A 12,932-nucleotide genomic window follows, 5' to 3' on the forward strand; every position below is an offset into this window, starting at 1 on the left:
CCCAGCGCGGGGGGGGGGGGGGCGGGGGGGGGCGTTTAATCACCGGACCGCTGGCGCCGAGGCAGGATGAAGACGGACGGCACGGAGCGTCTCCAGGAGAGAGGAGAGAGAGGAGAGAGGAGAGAGGAGAGAGGAGAGAGGAGAGAGAGGAGAGGAGAGAGGAGAGAGAGGAGAGAGGAGAGAGAGAGGAGAGAGGAGAGAGAGGAGAGAGAGGGGAGAGAGGAGAGAGAGGAGATAGGGGAGAGAGGAGAGAGGAGAGAGAGGAGAGGAGAGAGAGATAGGGGAGAGAGGAGAGAGGAGAGAGAGGAGAGGAGAGAGGAGAGAGAGGAGAGAGGAGAGAGAGGAGGCCTCCAGGAGAGAGGAGAGAGAGAGAGAGAGGAGAGAGGAGAGAGAGGAGAGAGGGGAGAGGAGAGAGGAGAGAGAGGAGAGAGGAGAGAGGAGAGAGAGGAGGCCTCCAGGAGAGAGGAGAGAGAGGAGAGAGGAGAGAGAGGAGAGAGAGGAGAGAGGAGAGAGAGGAGAGAGAGGAGAGAGAGGAGAGAGGAGAGAGAGGAGAGAGGAGGCCTCCAGGAGAGAGGAGAGAGGGGAGAGAGGAGAGAGGAGAGAGGAGAGAGAGGAGAGAGAGGAGAGAGGAGAGAGAGGAGAGAGAGGAGAGAGAGGAGATAGGGGAGAGAGGAGAGAGAGGAGAGAGGGGAGAGAGGAGAGAGGAGGCCTCAGTGGGGAGGAGGTCAGCTCACATCCCGCCACACAACCTCCAGTCAACACAACAACACAACACAACCTCCAGTCAACACAACACAACCTCCAGTCAACACAACACAACCTCCAGTCAACACAACAACACAACACAACACAACCTCCTGTCAACACAACACAACCTCCAGTCAACACAACACAACACAACCTCCAGTCAACACAACACAACCTTCAGTCAACACAACAACACAACACAACACAACCTCCAGTCAACACAACACAACCTCCAGTCAACACAACACAACCTCCAGTCAACACAACACTACGAATGTCTTCTGTACGTTCACTGTCTGATAAGATAAGATAAGATAATTTCTCTCGGGTAGAGAAATTTGTCTTGGGCAATCGAGAGAGTGTGGTTACACAAATTAGAGAAAAAATATATATATGTATATATATATGATATTGCATAGTCTGCATTACACACAGCCCTATTCTAAACACTGCATCATAACACGACGGTAATATTCCACATGATATTACAATAGAGCCCTATAGTTCATATTGCACACTGCCCTATTCTAAAGACTGCACCAATGTAGACAGTTCACGATAATCAATAAATCAAATAGCGAGGACAAACGGTGTGGAATATAAACGGTTTATACATTATTCCTGACTTCTCCCTGGGGAGGTATAAAGAACATGAATTACAGCTTTAACAGCTTTAAGCAAATAAATATTACAGCAGGGGGAAATGTTAAATGTTTGTCAGTTATTTATACGTTTGGAAGAATTATATAAGGGTATAACTTTTTTTTACACTAACAGGGTTTCACTCCCCGAGCGCAGGATGCCCTCGCCTGCTCCTCCATGACGGCCACCGCTGTGGAGACAACCGGAAGGAGCTAGATAACAGCTAGCCAGCCTTGGGCTAAGCTAGCTCCAGACCAGGCTAACCCACGCTAGGCTAACCCACACCAGGCTAACCCAGGCTAGGCTAACCCACGCTAGGCTAACCCACACCAGGCTAACCCAGGCTAGGCTAACCCACACCAGGCTAGGCTAACCCACACCAGGCTAACCCACACCAGGCTAACCCACACCAGGCTAACCCACGCCAGGCTAACCCACACCAGGCTAAGCCACGCTAGGCTAACCCACACCAGGCTAACCCACGCTAGGCTAACCCACACCAGGCTAGGCTAACCCACACCAGGCTAGGCTAACCCACACCAGGTTAACCCACGCTAGGCTAACCCACACCAGGCTAACCCACACCAGGCTAACCCACGCCAGGCTAACCCACGCTAGGCTAACCCACACCAGGCTAACCCAGGCTGGGCTAACCCACGCTAGGCTAACCCACACCAGGCTAACCAAGGCTAGGCTAACCCACACCAGGCTAGGCTAACCCACACCAGGCTAACCCACACCAGGCTAACCCACGCTAGGCTAACCCACACCAGGCTAACCCACGCTAGGCTAACCCATACCAGGCTAACCCAGGCTAGGCTAACCCACGCTAGGCTAACCCACACCAGGCTAGGCTAACCCACACCAGGCTAACCCACGCTAGGCTAACCCACACCAGGCTAACCCACACCAGGCTAACCCACGCTAGGCTAACCCACACCAGGCTAGGCTAACCCACACCAGGCTAACCCACGCTAGGCTAACCCACACCAGGCTAACCCACACCAGGCTAACCCACGCCAGGCTAACCCACGCTAGGCTAACCCACACCAGGCTAACCCAGGCTGGGCTAACCCACGCTAGGCTAACCCACACCAGGCTAACCAAGGCTAGGCTAACCCACACCAGGCTAGGCTAACCCACACCAGGCTAACCCACGCTAGGCTAACCCATACCAGGCTAACCCAGGCTAGGCTAACCCACGCTAGGCTAACCCACACCAGGCTAGGCTAACCCACACCAGGCTAACCCACGCTAGGCTAACCCACACCAGGCTAACCCACACCAGGCTAACCCACGCCAGGCTAACCCACGCTAGGCTAACCCACACCAGGCTAACCCAGGCTAGGCTAACCCACGCTATGCTAACCACCAGGACGACGAACACACAGCAGAAGCGACGCACCGTTTCCCACCAATCCCCCTCCTGCTGTTGTAATGTTCCTGTTATCAGGTTGTTCCTGATGAGCTATGTCACTCCGGAACATGTATTCATTATATATGACAGAGAGAGAGAGCGAGAGAGACAGAGAGAGAGAGAGCGAGAGAGAGCGAGAGAGAGAGTTTAATTGAAAGGAGAAGGAGGCAGAGATGCCAGAGATGGATAAAATTGCGAGAGAGGGAGAGACGAGATAGGAGAGAGAGAGAGGGAGAGGGGAGTGAGCACAGGAGGAGATACAGAAGGGTTGGTATCAGCCGGTTCTTTTGGGGATTCTCAGAGTGTTCGTAAAAGATTGGCTTTTGGGGAGTTTTGATCAGACCTTCCTTCGTGGGTCACTTATCTGATACAGCTGGACGCCTGTCTGGATATTAAATCCAGTAGATGTTTGACGGCAGACCAAAGTCCTAATCCTGATCCAGAACCCGGGTCTTGTTGCTTGGGATTCCCAGATTAATCCACACACAACCACAAGGACATCAATACGTTCTGCAGCGGATAAATACGTTCTCCAGCGGATCAAGGCAAGGCAAGGCAACTTTATTTATATAGCACTTTTCATACACAAGGCAGACTCAAAGTGCTTCACATATAAACATTGTCATACAATAAAAGAAAATAATAGATAAGTAAAATAAGTAAAATAGATAGAAAATAAAGGCAAAGTTAAAAAAAAAGCATTTTAGAAAGTGCAATGTATTCAAGATCAACAGTCTCTGATACCCACGTCGGGACTCCAACCCAACCTAAAGGAACTTTTAATACTAATCCAGCAGATCAATACTAATCCAGCAGATCAATACTAATCCAGCTGATCAATACGTTCTCCGGGGTCCTTGGCTGTGATTGGTGGAGCCGGAGGAGGGGTAAAGGAGGAGCTGTATCCTAGTTGCTAAATCAATTCTATTATCCAGTGACCAGCGCGCCTCCTGCTCCATAGATCTCCTCCTGCTGGTGTACGGCGGCGCGGCGGCGGCGGCGGCGGCCCAACACCAGCAGTAATGTTCCTGCTCATAACTCACACTTTATGGAGCTGGCTCCATCGTACGGACACGACCCATTAACACCACCACCCCCCCTCCCCCCCGTACAGGAGCTCCTCTAGGAGGGGGGGGGGGGGGGGGGGGTTCTCCTCTATAGGGGGGGGGGGGGTCTCCTCTCTGGGGGGTAGAGAGGAGCACAGAGGAGGAGCAGAGAGGAGTAGAGAGGAGCAGGGAGCATCAGAGAGGAGCACAGAGGGAGGAGCAGAGAGGAGCAGTACGGGAGGACCAGAAGGAGGAGTAGAGAGGAGCAGGGAGCATCAGAGAGGAGCACAGAGGGAGGAGCAGAGAGGAGCAGTACGGGAGGACCAGAAGGAGGAGTAGAGAGGAGCAGGGAGCATCAGAGAGGAGCACAGAGGAGCACAGAGGGAGGAGCAGAGAGGAGCAGTATGGGAGGAGCAGGTAGGAGCAGAGAGGAGGAGCAGAGAGGAGCACAGAGGAGGAGCAGAGAGGAGCAGAGAGGAGGAGCAGAGAGGAGCACAGAGGGAGGAGCAGTATGGGAGGAGCAGGTAGGAGCAGAGAGGAGGAGCAGAGAGGAGCACAGAGGGAGGAGCAGGTAGGAGCAGAGAGGAGGAGCAGAGAGGAGCAGTATGGGAGGAGCAGGTAGGAGCAGAGAGGAGGAGCAGAGAGGAGCACAGAGGGAGGAGCAGAGAGGAGCAGTATGGGAGGAGCAGGTAGGAGCAGAGAGGAGGAGCAGAGAGGAGCACAGAGGAGCAGGGAGCAGCCCGGGGCGTCAGCGTCCCGTCCGACTGAGAGACAACCGCCCGCTAAACGACGGCTCCAGCTCCCCTCGCGGCGGCTCTGGATGTCATAAAATTAAAAACGATAAAATGAAATGGACAGCCATAAATGTAATGGATTGCAAGGAAAAACAAATGGATGGGACGAGAATCTAACCAGCAACCGACCCACGACAGAGCACATTTTCCTCCAGAGCAGATGTTGTTTGTCCCGTCTGCTTGCAGTGATATCAAAGTGACTGACAACGCGATAAAAAACGGTTTGTTGTTATGCTGTCGTAAATTCTTTGTTTCCCTGGCACTCTTCCAGGGCTCGGCGACGCCTCTCCTCTCTGAAGAGCATCTGAAACGTTTAAAAACAGCTCAATAAAACGGCTGATAAGTGTCCCACACTTTAGGAGGAATCATCTCTCTGCACGCCTTCTACCTAGCTCTTCATCCACTCATCTCTCCTCCACTCTCCCTCGCCCTCTCTCTCGCCCCGTATCTCCCTCTTAACAACAACAACAACAACAACAACCCAGTGGCTGTGCACTCTGCCGTCTGTTGGTGCTTTATGAAGAGTGATTACTCTGTTCCCGGGGAGTGAGGCTGACTGTGCACTCCTCTGTGGGCGTCTTCTGAAAAGTGATGGTTCTGTTCCAGGGGGGGGTGAGTCTGACCGTGCACTCCTCTGTCTGAGAGTGCTCTCTGAAGAGTGATAACTCGCCGTTCCGTTTGAGACGCCCGTCAGAGCCCTGGGCCGCGGCCGCTCAGCTCATCGTCACCTCTGAGGGGGGGGGCCGTCCACAGAGAGCAGATAAGCTAGATAAGCTAGATAACTTTTATTGCCATGTCAACACAGTTGATATGGAAATTGTCCTAGTGCCACACAGGTTAACATAAGGCAATACACGCACAGTACATACAGTACATCAAATAAATATGTACTGTATGTAGAGAACCCTGATCCATGGATCAGCGGAGGGCCCACGCCCCCGACGCAGGGCCCCCCGACCCGGGGAGATGACCGCCAGCTGCGTGAGGGTCGATGTGGTGGAGAGCTTCTGCTGAACGCATCCTAGTTGAGGAGCCTGCGCACTTAGGAAGAGATGTCTCTGAAACCTCGAGAGCTCCACCGTGAAGCTCCTCTCTCTTCGCTCCTCTCTCTTCATTCCTCTCTCTTCACTCCTCTCTCTTCATTCCTCTCTTCACTCCTCTCTTCACTCCTCTCTCTTCACTCCTCTCTTCACTCCTCTCTTCACTCCTCTCTCTTCACTCCTCTCTCTTCATTCCTCTCTCTTCATTCCTCTCTCTTCATTCCTCTCTCTTCGCTCCTCTCTCTTCGCTCCTCTCTCTTCACTCCTCTCTTCACTCCTCTCTCTTCATTCCTCTCTCTTCACTCCTCTCTCTTCACTAACCCAAGAAACGTTTTTTTGAATAAACATTATTAAATAAAATCCCTGAACAGGACGAAGATGATGCGAGAGGGGCGTGAGGCCCGACCCCAACTTCTGGTGGGTAGCAGGACGTCGCGTTGGGGTCCAGTCAAGATGTGTTAGTAGCCTACTCCCTGTTCCCGCAGAGAGACCGCTGGGTCGCTCAACACTTACGGCCAGGGTCCATTTACGAACCATTAATTAACAATACTGAATACATCATTAAGTAACAATAAACTAACAGTTAATTAACAGTAGGTATAATCTAGTAACTGTTAGCTCACATTAGCTAATGCAGTAATAAGCATTATTGTAAATCATTAGCATAGAGTTAGGGGGTGAGGGTTAGGATTAACCCTTAAAAGGGTTGAACCTTTAACCCTAACAAATTGAATAATGGATGCATGAACAGCATTCCCTTAGTGAACAGGAAAAGTAAAGGATAACTAGACCATTAGTTATCTGCTTGTTAATTATGAGTTAATGATTATTACTGCAGCCGATTAATTAATTTGTAGTAGTTAATAGTTCATTATTTGACCTTTATTGTTGAGTGTTACCGTTACTTTTCTGCGGTAATCTGGGCTCTGCGAAATATGACCCCATAATGTTTAAAAGGCCTTTTATATTATTAAATTATGCCATGAGTTGTCATCATCATAACTATTAATGACATTAATAATGATCGTTAGATCTCGTCCCTTGGTGAGGCGGTGGGGGTATCAGCAGCAGGATAACAAGGAGAGCTGGAGACCGGGCTGTGATCCTTAGTTAAGGGATCTATTAACATCAGATAGATTAGCATATTAACGTTCTACCAGATAATCAGCTTCATTCCTCACTGGGGGAGCAGTAATAGGATCAGTGTTCCTGGGTTTACCATCCATTCGCCTCAAGGGTTTGTACAATGAAGTGGTCTTGGACCTCCAGCTGTGCTGCGTTGGTTCTTGACTAACGTTCTCTGAGCTGCTGGGTTCTAGTACCTCCTGGTAACTTCACCTTGGTGGAGAACCTTAGAACATGAGGCTGGTTCACCACCTAGAAAAACACATGTGATCATGAGCCGGAGAACTCACTCTTCAACGCCTGAAGGAATGTTGAGGGAAGCCCGGAAAGACGGAAGAGAGTAACAACGACAAAGCATTGTCACATACGGCAGAGCGGGACAGTGGGAATGATGGCTGGTTTGCAGTGGATATATTAAACATACTCGTCTTAAAAAAGATATTTGAATCGCAGAAGGGCTTTAATTTCCTCAGTAGGTATCGCAGTTTCGTAACAAGTTACTTTGACATGCCAGTACTCTTGTAATGTAGCAAGTTACTTTAAAAAGTAACGTTACCCGACACCGGTCATCACTAGACTGCCACTGGTGATCGCACAAATAATCAACGTGGTTCAATCTACTTGTGATGCACAAATCCTGAACTCATGTTACCAGGGGGTAGAAAGAAACTTTTTGTATTCAGCGGATATTTGAAATAAACTCTTGTGGAAAGGTCACATCACTACATCTCAGTCCTGAAGATGCGGTCTTAGGTCGTCCAATAAGCAGACAGATAAGAATACACAGAGCCATACCAGGGGGCCATGTGATTGGCTCATTTGATAATGGGCCCATGCCAGACACATCAACCGGAACTAATTAACAGAGCGATAAAGGAACGAGGTTTCTGCTATCTCTCCTCGCCGACGCCTCATCTGAGGTCTTGTTCCAATCAGCGTCTGTAAGGTCGCTTCCTCTCACCTTCCCTTGAAGTAAAGGGCGAAACATCTCAACTCCTCCAGCTTCAGCTACACCCCTCCTGATTCAACACTATTAAATGAGCCATCGAGAAGAAGGTTAGATAAGACGATGTGCCTGCTGATTTAGTGAAACGTGCTCGCTAGAGGGAAAGCATGAAAACACGTTACAAGTGGAAGCACATTCTCCGAAGCGCGGCTTTAACATCGTTTGGTAGACTCAAGTCAACGGGGATGTGGTTTCTACATCATCTCTACTTAGCTCGTTCATCTCTCCCTGTCCATTGTTCCGCACCGCGGTGACATCACCACACCGCTAACGAGACGACCGGCGTCGCGCGCCGTCTCCCGAGAGGAACTCCTCACCTTCACATCCTCTAAACGCCGGCGTGCGGGCCCGCCAGGCGGAGCAGCGACGCCTGGCGGTGATCCCTCTCACCTTCGCCTCCCCGTGTGTCAGAGGACCACCGTCTGCAGGTGGGCTGTGACGAGGACATCGGAGGCTTGGAGTGGTTGAACTGTCGAACACGACGCCTCGGCGATGGCTCTGTCGGTATTCTGCTCCTCGCCCCTGGCGGTTGTTATGCAGAAGCGGGGCGGGGACAAGGGGCTGCGGGCTCATTAGAGAGCAGCAAGGCGGAGCAATGGATGCCAGACCGCCGGCGGAGTCATAATGTACTCCAGGAGAGACGTCGGCACGCAGACCGCCCAGCCATCAATCAGAGCGGAGCAAAACCAAATCAGAATAATAAACGATCTCAATCAATTCGAGTTCCAGACGTTTACCGTCTCTGGCAGACGGCGTTCGATGCTGGCACGTTTCCTCTCATTTATGACCTTCAGAACATCCGGCAAAACCTTTTTACATTTTTCTTCTAATCATTGAAGTCCTTCTGCCCTTCTGTCAGGTCTCAGCCTCTCAGTTTGAGAACCGTTTGTTCATGTTTCTCAAAAACCATACATAATAAAGGGTGTCCCCAAGAATCTGGAAAAGTGTTGAATAAATCAAATGTGAACCACGTACATGTGTTATTTGTTACACTCCAGTAGACCGGAGCCTCCCCTCCCAGCTCTGAGTGGACGGTGTTGTGGTGCATGAATGTTTGTGAGGCCCGAGACATTTCTGTTGTATTCAGGAGACCTCAGAGCGGACAGTAGCCCGTCCAGAGACAGCAGAGCGGACAGTAGCCCGTCCAGAGACAGCAGAGCGGACAGTAGCCCGTCCAGAGACAGCAGAGCGGACAGTAGCCCGTCCAGAGACAGCAGAGCGGACAGTAGCCCGTCCAGAGACAGCAGAGCGGACAGTAGCCCGTCCAGAGACAGCAGAGCGGACAGTAGCCCGTCCAGAGACAGCAGAGCGGACAGTAGCCCGTCCAGAGACAGCAGAGCGGACAGTAGCCCGTCCAGAGACAGCAGAGCGGACAGTAGCCCGTCCAGAGACAGCAGAGCGGACAGTAGCCCGTCCAGAGACAGCAGAGCGGACAGTAGCCCGTCCAGAGACAGCAGAGTGGACAGTAGCCCGTCCAGAGACAGCAGAGCGGACAGTAGCCCGTCCAGAGACAGCAGAGCGGACAGTAGCCCGTCCAGAGACAGCAGAGCGGACAGTAGCCCGTCCAGAGACCTCAGAGCGGACAGTAGCCCGTCCAGAGACAGCAGAGCGGACAGTAGCCCGTCCAGAGACAGCAGAGCGGACAGTAGCCCGTCCAGAGACAGCAGAGCGGACAGTAGCCCGTCCAGAGACAGCAGAGCGGACAGTAGCCCGTCCAGAGACAGCAGAGCGGACAGTAGCCCGTCCAGAGACAGCAGAGCGGACAGTAGCCCGTCCAGAGACAGCAGAGCGGACAGTAGCCCGTCCAGAGACAGACCATAAGCACAGCGGACAGGGGGGGGGGATGGGATCACTCTTACCCAGGCTCCCACGCTCCGCTCTAAGCCCAAAGTTTTCGTAGGCTGAGAAGCTGTCAAAGCCACTAACCCACCAGACAGAGCACAGGGCTCCTCACTCGCAGGGCTGTGTGTGTGTGTGTGTGTGTGCGTGTGTGTGTGTGCGTGTGTGTGTGTGCGTGTGTGTACACGGCCGCATTGAGTGTTTTCTTGTGTACTTTTCAAAATAAAGTCTGTTTGACAAACGAGAGCTTTCTATAAACACCATCTGACAACAACTGACCGACATACGAGAAGCCAGGTTACGACCCAGAAAAAGCAAAACTTTAACTCAAACACTGAAACTTTAACCAAACGTGTTACAGGTTGACGTCTCTCCCTTGACAAGACTCATGAAAAATACATTAGGTTGTTTTATTATTTCATACAGAAGCGTGATCTTATCTGGGTCTGCATGTCCTGAAGAGAGCGAGTGGGCAAGAGAGATAAGCGGTGACTGTCTGGGAAAAGTAGTGAGTAAAGGGGGAGAGTAAAGGAGGAGAGTAAAGGAGGAAATAAAGGAGGAGAGGGTGTGGAGGACGGAGTGTGGGTCGTTGTTCGTACTCTCGATTGACCTTTAGGGAACAGATTGACTTCGCAAACACGCCTGAAAACAGGAGGCCACCAACGAGCCTGTGATGATGCGATCACTGTGGTTCAGAACAGGTGGAACTCGCAGATAACATGAGAGAAGAAAGAAAGAATCATCACATAAAGAAAGAAAGGGTGGCACCTTGAGGTGTCTAAGGTGTAAGTGGGCAGGATGCTGTAGTTTTATCGGGCCCGTACTGGTGGAACGGGGGAAAGCGATCCACAGCTAATGCCGCCCTAGCAGCCCTTAGCTCCAGCCAGCTCCAGACTCCAGTTCCCTGTACGCTTCCAGCTTACTGTTTTTCAAACACACAACACTGTTGAGCTGTTCCATGACTGCGTGTCGGATTTAACCGGGAAAGCCCGCCTCTCTTTCTGGAAGTTATTCCCACAATGCCTTGCTTCTTGAAGACTTTCACCGCAACCATAACCACGTCAAACCACAAGCTGATGCATCTCTCCCCTTATATCCAAACCGGGCTATTTTAAATCGAACAGTATCGCTGTCAATCATGCAGAAATTCTGGACTGCCTCTCCTCTAGATGGCTCCTCTAGATACCTCTAGATGGTTCCGCTCTAGAACTCTCTGTAGACCTCAACACTGCGTCTATTAGACCATGGCCCTGCGACGTTTGTAATACAGACGGCGGCCAATACACTCCTGCGCTCCTTCTCAAGATTTCTTCCTTGATAATTAGGGAGTTTATTCCTGCCCTCTGGGGGGGTAGGGTAAGGGGCTGTCATAACTATATGGCCCGTTAAGCCCTTTGAGAATAACTGGGATTAAGGGATAAACAATTAAATTGGCTGGACTTGACTCAATGCATTGGTTTGTGATGAGCGATAATCCCGGTGTTGAGAGATAACTGGCCATGAGCTCAAGACCTCCGCGGGATCTCTCTGGAAGACATGAGAGAGAGAGAGAGAACGAGAGAGAGAGAGAGAGAGAGAGAGAGAGAGAGAGAGAGAGAGAGAGAGAGAACAAGAGAACGAGAGAGAGAGAGAGAACAAGAGAACGAGAGAGAGAGAGAGAGAGAACAAGAGAACGAGAGAGAGAGAGAGAGATTGAATAGAGAAGAGAGAGAGAGATTGAGGAGAGAGCGAGAGCAAGAGCAAGAGCGAGAGAGAGACGGTCAACACAGAGGCAGAGAGAGAGACGGTCAACACAGAGGCAGAGAGAGAGACGGTCAACACAGAGGCAGAGAGAGAGACGGTCAACACAGAGGCAGAGAGAGAGACGGTCAACACAGAGGCAGAGAGAGAGAGAAAACTCTGAGCTGGAGATCAATAATTCACGTTCTTCTGACACCTACTGGCGTCTCCAGAAGCACGTGGACACCCTGTCCCTCTCACATGTCCCCGTCTGATCCAGAGTCAAACACATCTGCTCTCTCCCTCTCTCTCCCTCTCTCCCCCGTCTCCCTCTCTCCTCCCTCTCCCTCATGTCCTCCAACCAAGTCATTTTGCTCGCAGGCTGCAGATTTCATATTCAACACTGTTTTCTATAAGCAAAAATCGATAACTGCGACTGCACGCATTGTATGAGCGGCATTATTCTGTAAGAGTTTACAAATAAAGTGGTTTTATTTCTATTGTGTTAGCGTGGCCACCTATTTTTGATTCAATTTCTGATTTCTGAGCCCCTTCAAAAGAAGCCTCAGAAATGCTTTCATTGTGTCAGACGCATCGATCGGTCAGAGCCAGGGGGCCGGGCTATTCTCCAGGGCTCTGATAATTGTTGCATTCAGACACTGACTGTGGGAAGAGACAATCAGCGATGGACTTAATAAACTGCATTTGGGCATCAAAACGTCTGACATTACCGAATGTACGGACACAGAGAGGCTGAGACCGTCACACAGTGGTAATGGTAAGTGGACTTACAGTACACAGCTTTTTTCTAACCAGTGGCCACTCAAGGCGCTTTACAATTATTGCCCAACATTCACCCATTCATACACACACTCACACATTCACACACCGACGGCGGGGTCAACCACGCAAGGCCACAGCCAGCTCATCAGGAGCAGTCAGGGTGAGGGCGTCTCGCTCAGGGACACCTCGACACTGAGCTAGGAGGAGCTGGGGATCGAACTAGGGAACCTTGCGGTTACCAGCCAGCCCGCTCTACCTCCTGAGCCACTGCTGCCCTGTTAACGGTCCTGTGCCGCGCAGCAGAGTCGCCCCAGCCTCTGCCCGGACCGTACCTCCTCAACTCCTCCTCCATCTGGAGATAAGAGCAAGAGATGGAGGAGAGCGTCTCTGTGTTCTAGATGTGGAATAGTTCCACAGTTTGATCGACCCAGAATCATCCTGCTGCTCCACAGAATCCCCCTCAACACCTTTCCCAGGGGTAGAGGGCCGACCCTGGTGGTCCCAACCAGACCTGGTCCTTAGGACCGACCCTGGTGGTCCCAACCAGACCTGGTCCTCAGTCCTGACTCTGGTCGTCCCAACCAGACCTGGTCCTCAGTCCTGACTCTGGTCGTCCCAACCATACCTGGTCCTCAGTCCTGACTCTGGTCGTCCCAACCATACCTGGTCCTCAGTCCTGACTCTGGTCGTCCCAACCAGACCTGGTCCTCAGTCCTGACTCTGGTGGTCCCAACCAGACCTGGTCCTTAGGACCGACCCTGGTGGTCCCAGCCA

The sequence above is a fragment of the Micromesistius poutassou genome (assembly GCF_964030765.1).
Source record: "Micromesistius poutassou genome assembly, chromosome: 8".
Lineage (NCBI taxonomy): Eukaryota > Metazoa > Chordata > Actinopteri > Gadiformes > Gadidae > Micromesistius > Micromesistius poutassou.